This window comes from Stigmatopora nigra, chromosome 10 (assembly GCF_051989575.1).
Source record: "Stigmatopora nigra isolate UIUO_SnigA chromosome 10, RoL_Snig_1.1, whole genome shotgun sequence".
In the NCBI taxonomy this organism is placed as follows: Eukaryota; Metazoa; Chordata; class Actinopteri; order Syngnathiformes; family Syngnathidae; genus Stigmatopora; species Stigmatopora nigra.
The window spans coordinates 10,345,209-10,361,373 of NC_135517.1; the positions used below are offsets into that span (position 1 = coordinate 10,345,209).

At 37.1% G+C, this 16,165-nt stretch overlaps 1 long non-coding RNA gene across 3 annotated transcripts in view; it reads right to left on the reverse strand.

Annotated features, from left to right (window-relative positions):
- Positions 1-6,997: 6,997 nt before the first annotated feature.
- The window catches only part of LOC144203479 (uncharacterized), a 29,602-nt gene continuing 20,434 nt past the window's right edge, over positions 6,998-16,165 (reverse strand). Inside the window, exons 4-8 of one of the 3 annotated variants that reach the window (XR_013327696.1) lie at positions 15,687-15,778; positions 9,295-9,438; positions 8,172-8,294; positions 8,021-8,084; positions 6,998-7,237 (exon numbers count right to left, since the gene is read on the reverse strand). This is a non-coding gene — a long non-coding RNA (uncharacterized LOC144203479). Of the gene's footprint in view, positions 7,238-8,020; positions 8,085-8,171; positions 8,295-9,294; positions 9,439-14,811; positions 15,367-15,686; positions 15,779-16,165 lie in introns of those variants that run through there. The other 2 variants (XR_013327695.1, XR_013327697.1) reach the window with 2 other exon arrangements.

A 16,165-nucleotide genomic window follows, 5' to 3' on the forward strand; every position in this document is an offset into this window, starting at 1 on the left:
ATGGCAAGTATTGGTTAAAAAATTAGAGTAAATCTACTATCTAATCTATGTAAGAGGGCATGTTGTATTATTGTGTAGATTACTAGTTTTTGAAAAGAAATGCTAAAATGCCTTTCAAAGGGTTAGCAAAGTTAGGTCTACATTTGACTCATTCTGACAGCAAGATGTGCAAGTTTGGCATTACATTGCGTATCAAACAGGAATTTACATTGGAGAATCAATAATAAAGCGCCATGGAGTCGCCTATAACAGCAAGAAAAACACGGGAACCCAAAACACCTTCCAAAACTCCCAGAAGTGTAAAAAAGATTCACCATCGCTCGCTTTACGACAGATCATAAAGACCCACAATATGCGCAGTGATTTGTCAGTCCAGGTTGGACAGGAGTGCAAATCCAACTGAAACCACAGAAGACCATAATGACTTGCCACGTTTCTTGTATGTATACACATGGCCAAGAAAAGCTGGCTTGCCAGACTTCGTTTCATACTCGGAGCAGACAAATGAACGCCATCTTTTTCGTAACACATTATTACAAGAATCCACCAAAAAGTTTAATGTCCTTACTGTATAAATTAAGTTTACAAACATCTCAATATCTGACCGCAATGTGACATGTAAAGCCACCTGTCGGCTGAGCTTCAGCCAGAATGAACTCCATCAGCATATACAAAATATGGCTTTGTCATTATTTTCATTTAGAAGGAAAAACAGCATTCAATCTTGGTATTTACAAAATCAATTTCAGTAGGACTAATTTTCACTCCAGAGAATACTATTAGTATATCACTTGATATACAATAGGAAGAAAGAGCAACATTTGTTGTTGATGGTGCCATAAGGCCTGGCATTAGATTTAATAATATGCTGCTAAAATAACTTTTCTCCATTTCCTACATGCTGAGAATGAAAGCTTTGAAAGCTAATGATTCCGTTTCCAACTGTTCTTCCTCCAAACTTATTACCACAGAGCAGACAAATAACTTTTTGTCAGGCCAATGGAGACACAAATGGGAACAATAAATGTATTTATTTGACCGCAGGGCTATAATCAAGGATTAAAGTCCAATTATTTTAACCAGAGGCCTGCACATATTGTCTGTGGATGTGTGAGGGAAAAGCTCTGTGAGATATCCTAAAGAGGGCTACATAAAAGCCACTTATTCATTCATCCATTTTCTATGGTACTTGTTCACATTAAGGTAGTGGGTGAGCAGGCACCTCTCTCATGCAACTGACTTGTTCACCCTTGAAATATAGGGCAGACATACACAAAGAAGCTTCCTCTTTGCTTCCATTTTGAAAGTACACCTATTAACACTTAAGAATATTCGCTTAGCTTCTGTACTGAGGCCAAATAAATGTACTATTTTTCTTTTCTAAATGATCAACATCAACTGGAGCTTTGCCTATTAAATGTCAATGTATTATACACTCCTCATAAAAGAGTAAATATGTGCTGGAGTCATGGAATGGTGACCTGATCTATTTCATGGATATCTGACTCCATTCAAGTAAGGGGTGAGCAAAGACCAAATAATATTTACTTGCAAGATTATCCTGACAGTTGCGCTTTTGACAAAGCTATAAAATTAAAAATGACTTACCAAGATGGTTCAAAGTATTTTAAATTATGATGAAGTTGAATGAGATCCCATTATAGTTTTCTTATGCTGCATGCCATTATCCATCCATATATTTTCAGTACTGTTTTTTGACCTAAAAGTCACATTATCACCAAATCTAGGATGATACCATCTTAAATTACATTTACCATTTTACGATTAGTAACTAATATATGTAGCCACAGAAAGAACATGCATACTTCATACAGGAAGCAAGTCTCTGAGGCTTCTTAGCATGAACCTGAATTGATCTATTTCTCTGCCTGTTCATAGACCTTTGCCTAGAACATTATGATCGATCCAATTGACAGCTTGATCTCTTCTCACTGAGCGACATCCACTCATCCCACCGTAGCTTTCATCATGTTAGGCATTTGTTCTCAGCGCCATGGACAAGAGGGTTTTTTACTGCTTGTGTGGATATCATTTATTGTGGAGAGGGGAAGGATTAGGATCGATGAGTAAAAAGTCATTGAGTGTGTCCTGCATCTTAATGCGGGACACCGTGTGGACTAGCCTTGTTGTTAGGAGGCAGCGCTTAAGCCCTCCGATGTGATGGATGGCATCGTCAAAATAGAAAGGAAAGCTTGACGTGATAAAGTACATAGACAGAGCATGACTAAATCATCTTTTCCTTCGAAAGGGAAATGGCCTTCAGTGTGATGGGATTTAGTTTGATTGGCACCAGAAGAGCAAGTGCACTCGCATATATAAACATCTAAATATGTTAAACATTCATTCATTCATTCACTTTTTGTAACCCTATGCTCACAATGGTCGCAGGGGTGCTGGAGGCTATTCCAGCTCATTTGGTGGCCAGCCAATCGCAAGGCACAAGGAGACGGACAACAATTCATGCTCACACTGATAACAAATTCGGTTCAAACCCAGGGGAGGGCATTCATTATCTTTATCACTGCAGTAAAGAGATGTAAATATAATCATTAGTGATTTGTCACATTTTGTAGCACAGGAGTTTGTTCCTTCATTACATTATCTGGAACTTGCAATTGTTTCAGATTCTGTCTCAGTGGCATAGCTTTAAAGCCATTTGAAAATGAAAAAAAGATTTTGTGGTGCGCAGAAAGGGATTTTTGATTAAAGAAATATATTAGATGATGCTACCATCAGATTCACTTTGTTATAATCGAGTCACCTGGGGACTGTGTAATACAAAACACTCCTGCAGATATTTAATACAAGCCTACCCAATCCATCATTACGTTTTCTTGTGGACTTTACGTAGCTTCCTTCTTAACTTTGTCAGGCCCCGGATAAAAAAAATGGTTTCGACCTTGTACCATTTCCCTTTTTTCTTACATGACAAACATGAAATGCTGGCCTTTTCAAGCGGTATAATAAATGATGATACAATATGGTGTTCTCTCACCTATTCTCATATTTGATATTTGACCATAGAAGAAGTAAAAGAAGTCATAAGGTGATATAAAGGCTGTTTAATAGATAAGTAGTCTTACCTACTCATAAGAAAAGGCTTGATGCCATTTCTTGGAAACTCAATGGCAGATGTTTCAAATAATGTTTTCCTTGGCAATCCTTAAATTATTTGGGGAATTTGAGCGTTACAATTTTTGCATGGATTAAAGTTTACTGCACTATTTCAATTGATTCATGAAAACTGCTGGCAAAAGTTACCTTTACCTTAGAGATTATGGAAATGCACCCTCATTATTTTTTTAGAAATCGACGTAGACTTAATGATTGTGCTAAAAAAATACATAACCCTGCACAATTTTTATGAATCTTGTTGCCATACAGTTCAAATTGTGAGAGGCAATAAGGAACTCTCCTTTCAATTCCAACCTGTAATTTCTCTAGTATTTTCTTTAAAACTATTTACCTGTTCATCTACATATATATTTTAAAAATGTAACCAGTAATAAAACTAATGACTTTGTCAGGGAGTAACATGAGTCAATGCAATTTCGGAGCGCAATATGTAACATTTAAAATGTTGCCCAAAAACATCACTAATGCCAACACTGCGAACAACGTACAACCTTGTAACACGCCCTGGTATAAGAATGTGTTCTTATTGGTTGTTTGGTTAAAACATAACAGGTAAAGATATTTATCACCCAGTGTTTAGGCCAAATATGTTACTGTGTAGATTGGAATGCTCCATGAGCAGCCCACCCCATCACCATTTGAATCAAGAAATCAGACAAAGCGAAGATTTTCTGACACAAGCTATACATGCGTACAGTGTGGAGAAGAGCGCCTAGACATGGCTGCGGGCATTTGTACGTCTTTGTGTGCATGCAAAGGGAGCTGAGCAGTGGAGGGCATAGTGCTGGTTAGAGTGACGAGATGTGATGAGACGCAGTCTGAGTTAGTGCATAGTGGCAGGATGGAGAGAGCGAGAAAGAGAGAGAGAGAAGGGAGAGAGAGATGCAAGGACTCAATGGCTCTGAGTAAGCATAACCTATAATTTTTGTCTCCCTTTTTAGGAGTTAAGGGGGTGGGGGGCTTACTAACACACTCTGCTTTTCAGGTCACTCTAAAAGCTGCGCTAAAATTGAGCTCCTCCTGGACCCAGTGTTAATTTGATGGCATGGCATTGTCCTAGCTCCAAAAGGATCCAGCTGTCGTACTGAATATGCCATAAGAGCAAACCTATGACTTTACTATAAAGAGAAGCTACGTGTGATTGAATAAATTATGATTTTAACAACTGCTGAACTGAAATGACTCTTTTTTTTGCTCCTTGGCTTATTTGGGCTTTCCACTTGGCTTGTGGCAGCCATTTTTCATTTTCATATCATACTGGCAATAATGTTGTCACTAGCTATGCACCACAATTCTGCAGGAATTCAGAGCCTTTTGTATTGAATGATAAAGCCTAATTAATTAATACAAAGGCTCATCTGGGATTTTTTTTACCAAAGCACTTTGAATGTGTTTTTCCCACTTATTTTTGTATTGAATAGGTTCAACAATCATTCATCTTCCACTATTCCTCACAAGGGTTGCGGGGGGTGCTGTAGCCTATTACATTAACCAGCTGTCTTGTATATAATGCAATACAAATTCTTAACAGTTTTAACCGTGCATTTAAGTTTTATTTACTGGGGAGCTACAATAAGTGACATAATGTCCAACTAGTCAGTTATATTTGTCCACTTTCCATTGACATTATTTAATATTATTTAAATAATTCATTGAGCTAGGTCCAAAGCCTCATTGACATTTCAGTTTGTACATTTCCCAAGCCAAGTATATTAAGCAAATAGATTAATATGCATGAATGTCAGTTGTTAATGTCATTATTATTGAGCCCATCTGGTTGAAGAGAGTCCACCTGGTCCTACGGCTATTTAGAGATGTGTCAATCAATTTATTGGTCCAGCTGGTTTACAATTGGCCAGATAAGACTCTTCATTTGTATAGTTTCTTAACAAAAACTATATATATTTACTTTTTAGTTTAGGTACATCAAATTAATGGGTATAATGCCCTTGGATCTGCAAATTTGGTTATATAGCAAATAAGATGAAATGGTACAACAGCTCAGATATGCATTCAATTTAAATGTGTAGGCAGAAGGGAGGTATATAGTACAGTGTTTCCCAGAATTTATTGATTATCCATGTCATCCTTTATAGGAAATATTGACGATGAGATGATGACACTAGAAATATAATATTAGACTACCTCATCTCAAATAGCTATAAATATACCATCATGATATACATACATATCTTAACATTTACATTAGGGTTAAATGTAAATAAGCTGCATTATTACCCAAGACTGGTAACGAAAGATAATAATGTTCGAAATTAAATGTTTAATCAGTGCTTGTAGTTCACTAATGAACAGGTGCCCTGCATTAGACTGAGGGCTGCTTCTAAAATAATATAATAAAAATAATTTGACCAATTACAATCACAAATGAGCATAAATATTTTGACAAGTGCCTATTTTTTTAAATGTATATATTTTATTTATGACCAAATGTTATGAACAAGCCAGTGCGTACATAATTTAGGTCTTTAACGCTATTAGATTGAAACATTTGCATGTAATACGCCAACGAGTCAGATTTCTGGCATATAAACCTAACATTTTCTCATGTACACAAATATTTATGTTTTCATTGGATTGGATATGAGTATAATGACATTTGTACCTTGTTTTGAGTCGTATCCTGCGACGATCACTTGAGCGCCTTCTATCCACGCACTGCAAATAACTTCCCAATTCGGGACATTGAAGGGCGTCTGCTTTACGGCCAAAATTAGCATTTGTCCTTCTCTGCTGGCCCGGTGAGTTCTGGAGAAAGGACGATCAAGAGAGGCACTTCACAACGGTCCGACTCATCCATTGGCGACTGCACTGGAAGGCGGAGAGAACGCGTGCGTGTGTGCGTGTGCGCGTAAGTGCGTGCGTGCGTTCGTGGATGCAGAGAGAGAGAGAGAGAACTGCGTGTGTGTGTGTGTGTGTGTGTCACAGAAGATGCTGTAGCAGACTCATAACTGCCTGCACCAAGTCCTTCCACGCAAATTGCTTCTGCCTCCAGTTCTACTCATAAGTTCATGCATGCTAATTAACTTGCAACCGAAAGACATTTGCAAAAATCTGTCACTATAGAAAGAAATTCTATGCTAGGCATCACTCCCTCTCCCCCATTTTCTGACAATATCACATACCCAATTATTGAATGAGTCATGATAAATGGTGTGTACATTTGGCATTTATTTTTATGAAGAAATGTCTGATTGAGGGCTGAGGGATTAGTGTGTCGGCATTACAGTTCTGGGGTTTTGGGTTCAAATCCAGGTGAGTGCACCTGTGTGGAGTTTGCATGTTTTCCGGGTACTCCGACATCCTTCCACATCCCAAATACGTGGAGGGTAGGCTGGTTGAATGCTCTAAATTGCTGCTAGGTTTAAGTGTGAATGTGAATCTCTTCTAAATCTTAAAAGACGACCAATTTGAGATTGTATTGTCACTGCAGAGGATGGAAAGAAGACATGATAAAAAGCAGTACACTTCACTCCCAAAAAAAAAAAAACCCCTTAACATTCCGTTTGGGCTATTCCGACATGAAGTCTTGCTGGAAACAAATCAGTTTAAGCAACTCCAAATGATAACGGCTGCAAAACTAGAATTTATTGTGAATGCTTATGGCCAAATAGACAGTGCCTCTTACGTAAAACATAGCTCTAAAAATAGCATTCATTGCTCAGGATTCACAAATCTTTTTCTGTAATTTGTTGCTAATTCGGGTAACATATAAATTCAACCCTAAAACACCAATATGTATAACTTTTTGTGAGTCCATTTTTTTGCCAGGTCACTTTACCTAATGGTTGCAAAGACAAGTGTCACAAAATGTAATGGTACTAAAATGATCCTGATGACAGCAAAACTGTTCCTATTTCTTCAAATGCCATCTGGACTGCCTTAATGTGGGCAAAGGAAGAAATACGCAAGAAAGTCGGATGCTAATTTCTTGGAAGCACCTTGTATTCTGATCATGTCTGCCACTACATGAAGCCTGCTGATATTGCCAACTCACTCTTCATTTGGAATCAAAGCTTCTTTCTGCTGCTCTCCCTCTTACTCTCTCCACTAAGCATCTGTGCTATAAGAGAGAGGCCCATAATAGAGGATTAACAACGTCATTAAAAAGAGGGGTGAAAAATATGAGTGCGTGTTTTCTAGCGTGTGTTTATATAACTTACATACTCATTTTGCTCTGCTGTTTATAGTAAACTACATTCAAGTCAACACATTACATTCCCTTCACATGCAAATATGTAAATATATAATCAATACCTTAGAAATGCTGCACACTATGTACATCTTTGAGATAGGAAGATAAATATGTTTTATTCTTTGAATAGAAAAGGGAAAGGAAGGACTAATAGGTTAAAAATTAATACTAAATGGACACTTAGTGTTCCTTTTGAAATGTATATGCCACATCTGACCATCATAAGCGTAAGTGGACTATATTCCTATATTAAATTATACAGTAATTTTTGTGTTTGTAAAAAAAAATGATATTACTTAAGACTAAAACAGGGCATTCGGTAATTTTGACAACAGAGTTTGAACAAAACTGCTTGCTGTGAGTTAAAACACAAAATAGGTATTAAAAAAATTGGTATACTCTTAAGGGACTTTTAACTGGGTTGCATAAAATATCAGTATGACAGTGGCCTCAGGCTAAGTAAAGCAACTGAGTTGTTTATGCATACTTTTTGCATCTGCTCCTCTACTTTTTTAACAATTTGAATGAATGGATGCTGAGAACAAGTAAAAATAAAGTGCTAATCAGCAGAAAAGATAATAACTAGAAACAAAAAAGAAGCAAGAAGACAAAGAACGGACACGCCTAAATGTAGAGAAAATCAAAACATACCATGACAGATGGGTTGGATGAGTAGATTTTGTGCTGACTGGCAGATCTGAGATCCATTCGTAACCTATCAAAGTAATTTCTTTCATAAACTCACAGTTTTGACTACTCAAGAGCATCAATCTACATATCCCCCCCCAAAAAAAAAACTCACCAAGTTGCTCACCTGGCACACTCAGTACATTATATATTTAACTGCAAGCAGACCTTGACAGATGTATTCTGTAGAATTGGAGCCCGAGGAGGTCACAGATCTGGTCAACCACATCACGACTCACTGAAAAACATGCAAGAAACATGAGAAAGAGATTCAAAGACATTTTATCTGCAAAAACTAACAGGTGGATGACCGAGTAGGTCAATCTCCTTCCTCGGGACTCTTGAGTAGTTTTCAGCTACTGCCTTCTCCATAACCTTTTTCTTTTTTTTCCACATGGGTGATATGGTCACATGACCTACTTGGACATTATTCATCCTCTCAGTTTGAATCCTACCTAGAGCTATGAACAAGACGAGCTTGAGAGCATCTGTCAACCCACTTCGGCTCACATCACAGCCTCTTTTTGAATGCTTAAAGTAGTCCGCAGACAGAGTTCCCTGCCAATTTACAAGAGCAGCAACCCCTTTTGTCCTCTACTAAATGTTACAAAATGTTCCGTCTGTCATTTGGTGCCAACTGCAAAATGTTTTTTTTTTTCCACAGGTAATTGGATTTTAAATGTGGTACTTCCCTGGCAGTGTTTTTTGGACATGGTCATCCAAGCAATTGGGTTTCAAAATTATCAAACAGTGATGTAGTACAACGGGAAAAGACCCCAAAATGAATGAGTTTATAAATGATTCTCAAAGCAAGTGAAAAATCACAATACATTTTTAGCATTTTCTTTTGCATGATCAAAAAAAGCAAAATTTAGAAAACATTGAGGTCGGTGCATATGTGCAATGTGCTATCTAATTGAAAACAGTTACCTAAAAAACACATTCAAAGTAATATATTTTGAACTGTGTGTTCTTATTCATATGCATTATGTGCTTTTTGTTGTTGTTTATGGCCCCATGAAGTATTTCTGACTATATGCATGATATAAACACTTTTGGATAGGAGATTTGACCCCAAATTATACTATGTTGCCAGGTCCTATTTTACCTATTGTGCCAAATTTCCTCTTCAAATAGACACGAGTGCGTGTGGGCCAGTTTGAACAGCAAATGGATTCAGGCTTCAATATTTGGACAATCATAAACAACAACTACCTAGGGTCCTTTGGCTGTCCTACCATGGGTTCTGTTTGCCTCGCTGGGGTGCACTGTGTGGATCTGGATTCTGCCAGATTTCTTGCACTCCTCAGAGACAATGTGAGCAAATGTGATTGGAGGCGGTTGATGGGATCACAAAGGAGTTTACGGGCCTTCGATAGAAGCTGTTGGCGAACAGAGGTTCCAATCGCAGATAAAACCAGAGCAATCAAATTGCATTGTAGTTTACATCTAAGTACAAAGAATCCATTTGTCTTTGTTCAATTTAATAAAAGATTCAATTAGATAGACACAAACAACATTATATTAAAGTTTCTAATGAATGACATGATATAATTGTAATCATGCAATGGTTTTCAGGCTCCATAGAGGAAATAAAAAGGCTATTACTCGATTCAATCAAACCAAAGAGATGCAAACAACAGAGCATTTGTAAGAATAATTTTATTAGAAGAGTCACTGAGCCAATTTTTCTACTGCAGCACTGTGAACAAAAATGCCCAACTGTTGTAAATTTAATCCATTTTTATTTGCCCTGTCCCGAGTTGTTAGAATCTTAAAGGTCGTTCAAATTTTGTGAATGGCTAATAGAAGTGGAATCACTGGCTGAATTCCTTTCAGTTGTATTTAACTTTTTGACTCAATAAATTAACATTTATTCAAGAAGACCATGCAGAAATTAACTAAATGTGCAAAGCATTTGAATTATAATCATTTAAATATAATTAAAATGGAACATTTTTCCTTATCTATATAATTGACAGTCAAGTGGAAGTCAACATGAATAAATTATTTGATTGGGTCAAAGAAAAGAATGTTGTTAACAAGCTTAGCAAATTTAAATAAAACAACCCCCCCAAAAAATGACAACTATATTTAGCAAAGCTTCAAAATGGGGAAAAATAAGGTCAGGCCATGCATCTACTTTTAGACCAAAAATCTTAGCAGGTGAGGAAGGAAAAAATAGTTTGATGGTCTAACTCAAGAGATTAAGCACTCAATGTTTCCCAACCGATGCACCTGATTTCAGCACTTATCTTCTAACATATTTAATGAATTTAGAAAACAGTTTCTAGAAAAAAGTGTCATGCTGTCAAATTATTGTACCCTTCCTTTGCTTCTATTTAAAATACAGCATTGACCCTGTGGCCAAAGTAACAGAGCCACAGATGGTTCCTTAATGCTAGCATGGACATTTAGACATGACGGGGGGGAAATGAATGAAGTCAGCCAAATGGGAGCAGAAGCAGCTTTGGAGCAGAGGTAGCTGGATTAGCATGTTTACTAACTAAGCCCGGATATTGACGGGATACACACCAACAAAGTGGTTATGTCGATATACATATACGACCAATGGATTCTAACAGATGCAAGCAAAACGGTTAATCAACGTGCAAAAGGATCGACCTCTCTTAATAAGGTATAATGTTGGATGCTGGCCATGATGTGCATACACAACATGGTGACCTTGTAGAGCATGTGTCCATAGGTCACAACGTATGTACTGTGCATCCATGTGCAATCAAGAAACTTATGTTGAAGGGGAATTATAACATTTCAAACACATCTCAGCAGTCCGGAATCACCATTTATTGCGCATTTTTTTTCTTAAAACACTGTTGTTGCTTTTTAAAGACAGGATGCATCATTTTGAAATCAGATTTCGTACAGATAAAGGTCGATATTTTAGAATGATGATGGTTTCTTACCAGTAGTCATTTAATGAAACTATTAATCCTGCCGTTTTGCACTTTAAATTTGACAAAAATATGAATTACTAGATACAGTCAGATCAACAAATGCATCATACATCCATGTATTATAAAAAAAAATGCAGGTTGATGTCTGAATAACATTTGAGCCCAATTGCGAATTATATTATAAAAGGCTGATATATTTCGGATTCATCTTGAATTCATTTGTTATGGTCTTTGTTCATATGCCTGTGCAATGTGTTGGGCTCTCTGTAACATAGAATAATTGGACCACATCATTTATCACATGCTTAAAGGGGAATATGTCCTGTTCAGAAGAATTTCTCGAGAAACAGCATCATAAACTACACCTATTAAATGGAAGATTTGTGTGATAATACCTACACATGAGGATATTATCGTTCTGATGTAGCCAAGGAAATTGATCTTGCCAAATAAATAACATAGAATTGTTTATTAGACTAGTTGTGTTTGGTTCTTGTCGTTTTGAGGGAATACCTAAACATTAATGTAGTATTGGAGCGAGGAGATGATGGCCATATTCACACACAAAAAAAAATCATTTTAACAAATCTGAAAGTAGTTAAAACAGGACATCTAGTGGTCAAACGTGTTTTAGCCTGCAACAATGAACAAGGCAGTTAGTGTTTGTAATAGTATTTCAAAAAGTTGATTGAAATGTATTTTTTCAAAATGGTTTTGGAATTTCCAGGGAAAATGAAATGACATATTAAAAGGAAAAAAAAACATACATTTTGTTTTGCTACTGCTTATAGTACTGCAACCACTACGATAACCTCATTTTAATGGCACCCAAGCCACACAGGCTTTGACCACAACCCAACCAGCTCAATCCAATAAAAACAAACAGCACATTGGTAATTATCAGAACCCACACCACAAAACACACCTGAAAAAGAAACAAGCCTACATCACACAAATACCTAACATCACAAAAACTACCAAATTTCACATTACCTTTAAAATCCTCACACATTTCCACATTATTCAACCATTTGTCCTTGATCACATCTCCATCCCATAGAGAACATTGTTTTGATTCAACTCCCAACCACATTTTTCTGTCTTGTCAACAACCGGGAATTGAACACCTGCTTCTTATATTACTTGGCCTTTGACCAGTTAAGGTTCTAACCTCAATACGCTTTGGTTTTTAAGGAAAAGGCATCAGGATAAAAAAGAACCAAACAAAACATGTGGAAATGTTCAGAGTTCTAACCATGTAGCATTTTTACATCTGAGTGTAATTGTGTTCCCAATTAAGCCTTGACCAAACGCTTCTCTTGTTCCACAGACACGAAGAAAAAAAAAGGTTTCTGTCCAAGGGTATTTCTGGAGGAACATTTGCGCCTCTGATGCAGATTGTGTAGTCATCAGCTATTCTGATGATTGATGTTAAATCACTAAACCACATGGACACTAAGTTCTCTTTCCAGAAGACTTCCCACATTGGGAAGGCTTTATTATATCAACCCTGTTCAACAGTGTGCAGGAAATTTTTCCCCTTTCTCTATTCCCACCCACTTTGATGAGCACATACAATGCATATACAAGGAGATATCTTTAAATTTACAAGCACTTTATAATCTAAATGGGATGACGCTTGTGTTGTGGATTTAAGGTAAACAGGTTTTCATGATACTATATAGCTGCTTCACAATGAGCATCAACATTAGGTTAGGTTAGAACTTTATTTCATCCCGTATTCGGGACATTTTTTTGGTTGCAGCAGCAAGACAGACATAAGACACACCAGACATTGTAGAACTAGCGAAAAAACTAAATACCAAAATGCCATTAAAAAAGAGAGAAAAGCAGCAAAAACACAAAACGAGCAAGAGAGGACAAAGCTGCCACTCATTATTAAACAGTACAAGTCATTATTATATTATATATATATATATATATTATCATATTTCCGATCGTAATTTCCTTTGCATCAAAATGAATACAGCACAGCTCAAAATCACAGAAAAAGCTAAACCATGACGTTCTATGTAACAACTCTTGTTCTTCAGATGTGAGGTGTTCTCGGATAAGAAGATAATAAAGTGTAAGGGGTGGGGGAATCTTTCGTTTTTACCTCATGATATGAGCATGATATAAAACGAAATGATGGAGTTTACACTTCCAAGACAACATTTGGGAACACTTTAAAATCATGATGCATTACTTTGATTTGGCACATTGATTTTACTGCCCTGGAAGAAGGACTAGGGGAAAGCACAATCACACACTCACGGCTAAATGCCACACCACAACACCGACTCAACCTAATCCATTGTACTGTAACCATAACAACCACCTGTCAAAACAAAAACCTAATATTAAAACTGACCCTAAAAAACACATGCCAGAAATTTAGCACACTAACCCTGATGCAATGCCTCTCCTAACATAAAACACTTTCATCTGATGTCTATCATTTTTCTTGAGTGGCTCAAAACAGACTTAAAATATCTCCTTTAAAGACCCAGAGAATATTGTCAAGCCGGAAAACATCTTGGGTGTAGACGGAAGCTCTTGTATTCTAAAAATGGTTTATGCAAGCAAATACCCGAATCCTAAAATAATCTCAACAGACTGTGTCTCTCAGGAAATGATGTCACCACAGCAGAAGATCTGATAAGACTTGAGAGAGTGCAACAATCAAAGTAAGATAGTTTGGGAGGCACAGCAGTCAAATGAAATTCTTACCCTAAGAAAAGTAGTGAATAAGCACCGAGTCATACATTAGCAACTGAGACAAGACTCTTTAAAATAATGCCATTCAGATGTTTTTAAAGGAAGAAAAGATGCATTACTCACTGATGAGAAAGCTCACCCCTCACTCCATGTGCTAAAAACAACAAAACTTCTAATATTGGTAATACTACAGACATTTAAGATCGGGGGGTTTCGTTGCCACATGAAGACCCAAGTCGACTTTCCCATACTTTTTTTTTTTTTAAATGAAATTCTGTGACACTGTGTACACTGTGACTCATGCTTTGTAGAATCAGCAGTGCACAAGAGGTTACGTGATTCACTGGTGGTTTGAAGTCAATCGCCGAAGGGGTTCTGTGTGCTCCCTCTTGGATGGAGATGGAGGAGGGGGTTTGGGGGACGTCTGTGGCTGAGGGGTTTATTTGCCATTGTGTGTTGTACAGTACATGTTTATGTCTGCACATTATTCAAGAAACTGCAGAGCATGTTTATACATCTGCTTAATGAGGCCACTTGGGTGTGTTCTTCAAACTTCCTGGCTTGGGCTGTATGTCTCGCAGTTTCGCTCTCTATCTTTGTGTACATTCCCCTGTCTGGTTCACTCGGCTTTTCTGCGTGTGTCTACATATGCGTGTTTATGTCTACATTTTTGTGTGTGTGCCGTATCAAGTCTCCACAATCACTGAGTCACAAGACACAGAGCCGCTGCCCTCCCACCTCTTCCACCATCTCATGTTGGTTTAGATGGACAGCCCATCTGGTTTCCATGAAAAAGGGATCAAAATAGAGAGAAGGCCTGCTGTGGACAACTTTTCATCATTTTGCACAATACTGGTGGACAAGCAGAGTCGATTGGCCTGAGACCTTGACAATGAGTGAAACTAAACACATTGCAAGAGTAATACATTTTTTTTGTTGAATCCACATTTAAGTCGGGGTGATATTACACCTAGATTTTCAACAGTTTTTACAATGCTGTAATTTTAAACAGGTGGTTTGACAAGAACATTTATTTTGAGTTGTGTTTCAACGCAAACAATTGCACAACAAATAAATAAATATTATTATTTAATTTTAAGCACACCAAATGTCAATGAATGAAAAGTAGAGGAAAATTGTTTATGCCAACATTAAACTTGAAACAAAAAGGAGGACAATAAGAAACACAAGAGGAATGACTGGAATCAGCATTTCCCCTGTATATAACAAAATGAAACACTAAGCTTAAAACAAAAAGAAATGTTATGTCAGCACACAATATTCACCCATAACACAATATAAAATAACCAATTTCGTTATACACAGCTGTGTATGATGACAATAGTGGCTTTTGGTTTTGAATAGAACTGACTAAAACAATGGAAATAACACAAATGGATCAAATTTGAAGAAAAGGGCTCACTGCAGGATTTGCGTGTTTTTTTTTTTGTTGGGTTCTTCAGTTTTCGCTCACATTTTAAAAGCATCCATTTGAGGTTTCTAAATTGTCCTCACATGTGAATACTTGCTGTGATTGGCTGGCAAATAGTTAGCTGGAATAGGTTTTAGTGGGTTCGGCACAGTATAAAACGGGATGAGCATGAATAGGTGAAAAATAGAAATAATTGTTTCTTTTTGAAACATTTTGCCTTCCTTTTGGCAGGAGACATCCTATAAAATAAACATTTGAAATTCCTTAACTGCATGAATTCATCGTAAAAGGCATGGAAATAAACTGTCCTAATATATACTGCACAAAAGATTAATATACGGTATATATTTTATTGAAAAAATATAATTCTTCACAAGACGAGGAGGTGAACCTGAACTCTTAAATTTAATATATAATACTTTATCCCCTTGTCTGACATTTTCCAGATTATTATTAGAGTTAAATGAGCAACAGTGACATTATCTTAGTGCTTTATTATAATACAGGTCGACACATGAACTGTATGTGTCTGTCCACAGTATGTCAAAATGAAACTCACGTGAGATAGCTGCTTTTCCCACAGGATTTGATGGTCTCAGGAAGAACGGATATTGGCCCAGCTTTACATCCATGTGAGAAATTCCAAAGACCCTGTGAGAACCAGAAAGACATGAGTTAGGCTTGATCTCCAACTTCTCCAGTCTCGTACCTGCTCAATGAAACGCATTAGACCTCAAAACCAAAATATTCAAGGAACGTTCAAGCACTCTAAAAGAATCAACAGTTCAAGGCCTTTTAAAAGTCCCTAATCACATTATTTTTCTGGCAGTTAGCCGAGAAAAATATGTCAAGGCCTGTCAATCTTTCCATTTGAGAATATGATGCAGTTTGACGTTTCTTACAAACACTGCACAGTCTTCCAAGTCCAGATGTTTAAAGGAAGACTTCTGGAGGGTGCACTAGCACATTCCTCGGGTCAAATATAAAGTGGTTAGCTTACTGCCTGAGGCAAAGAAGTCCCTCTCGTGTCTCCTCTTT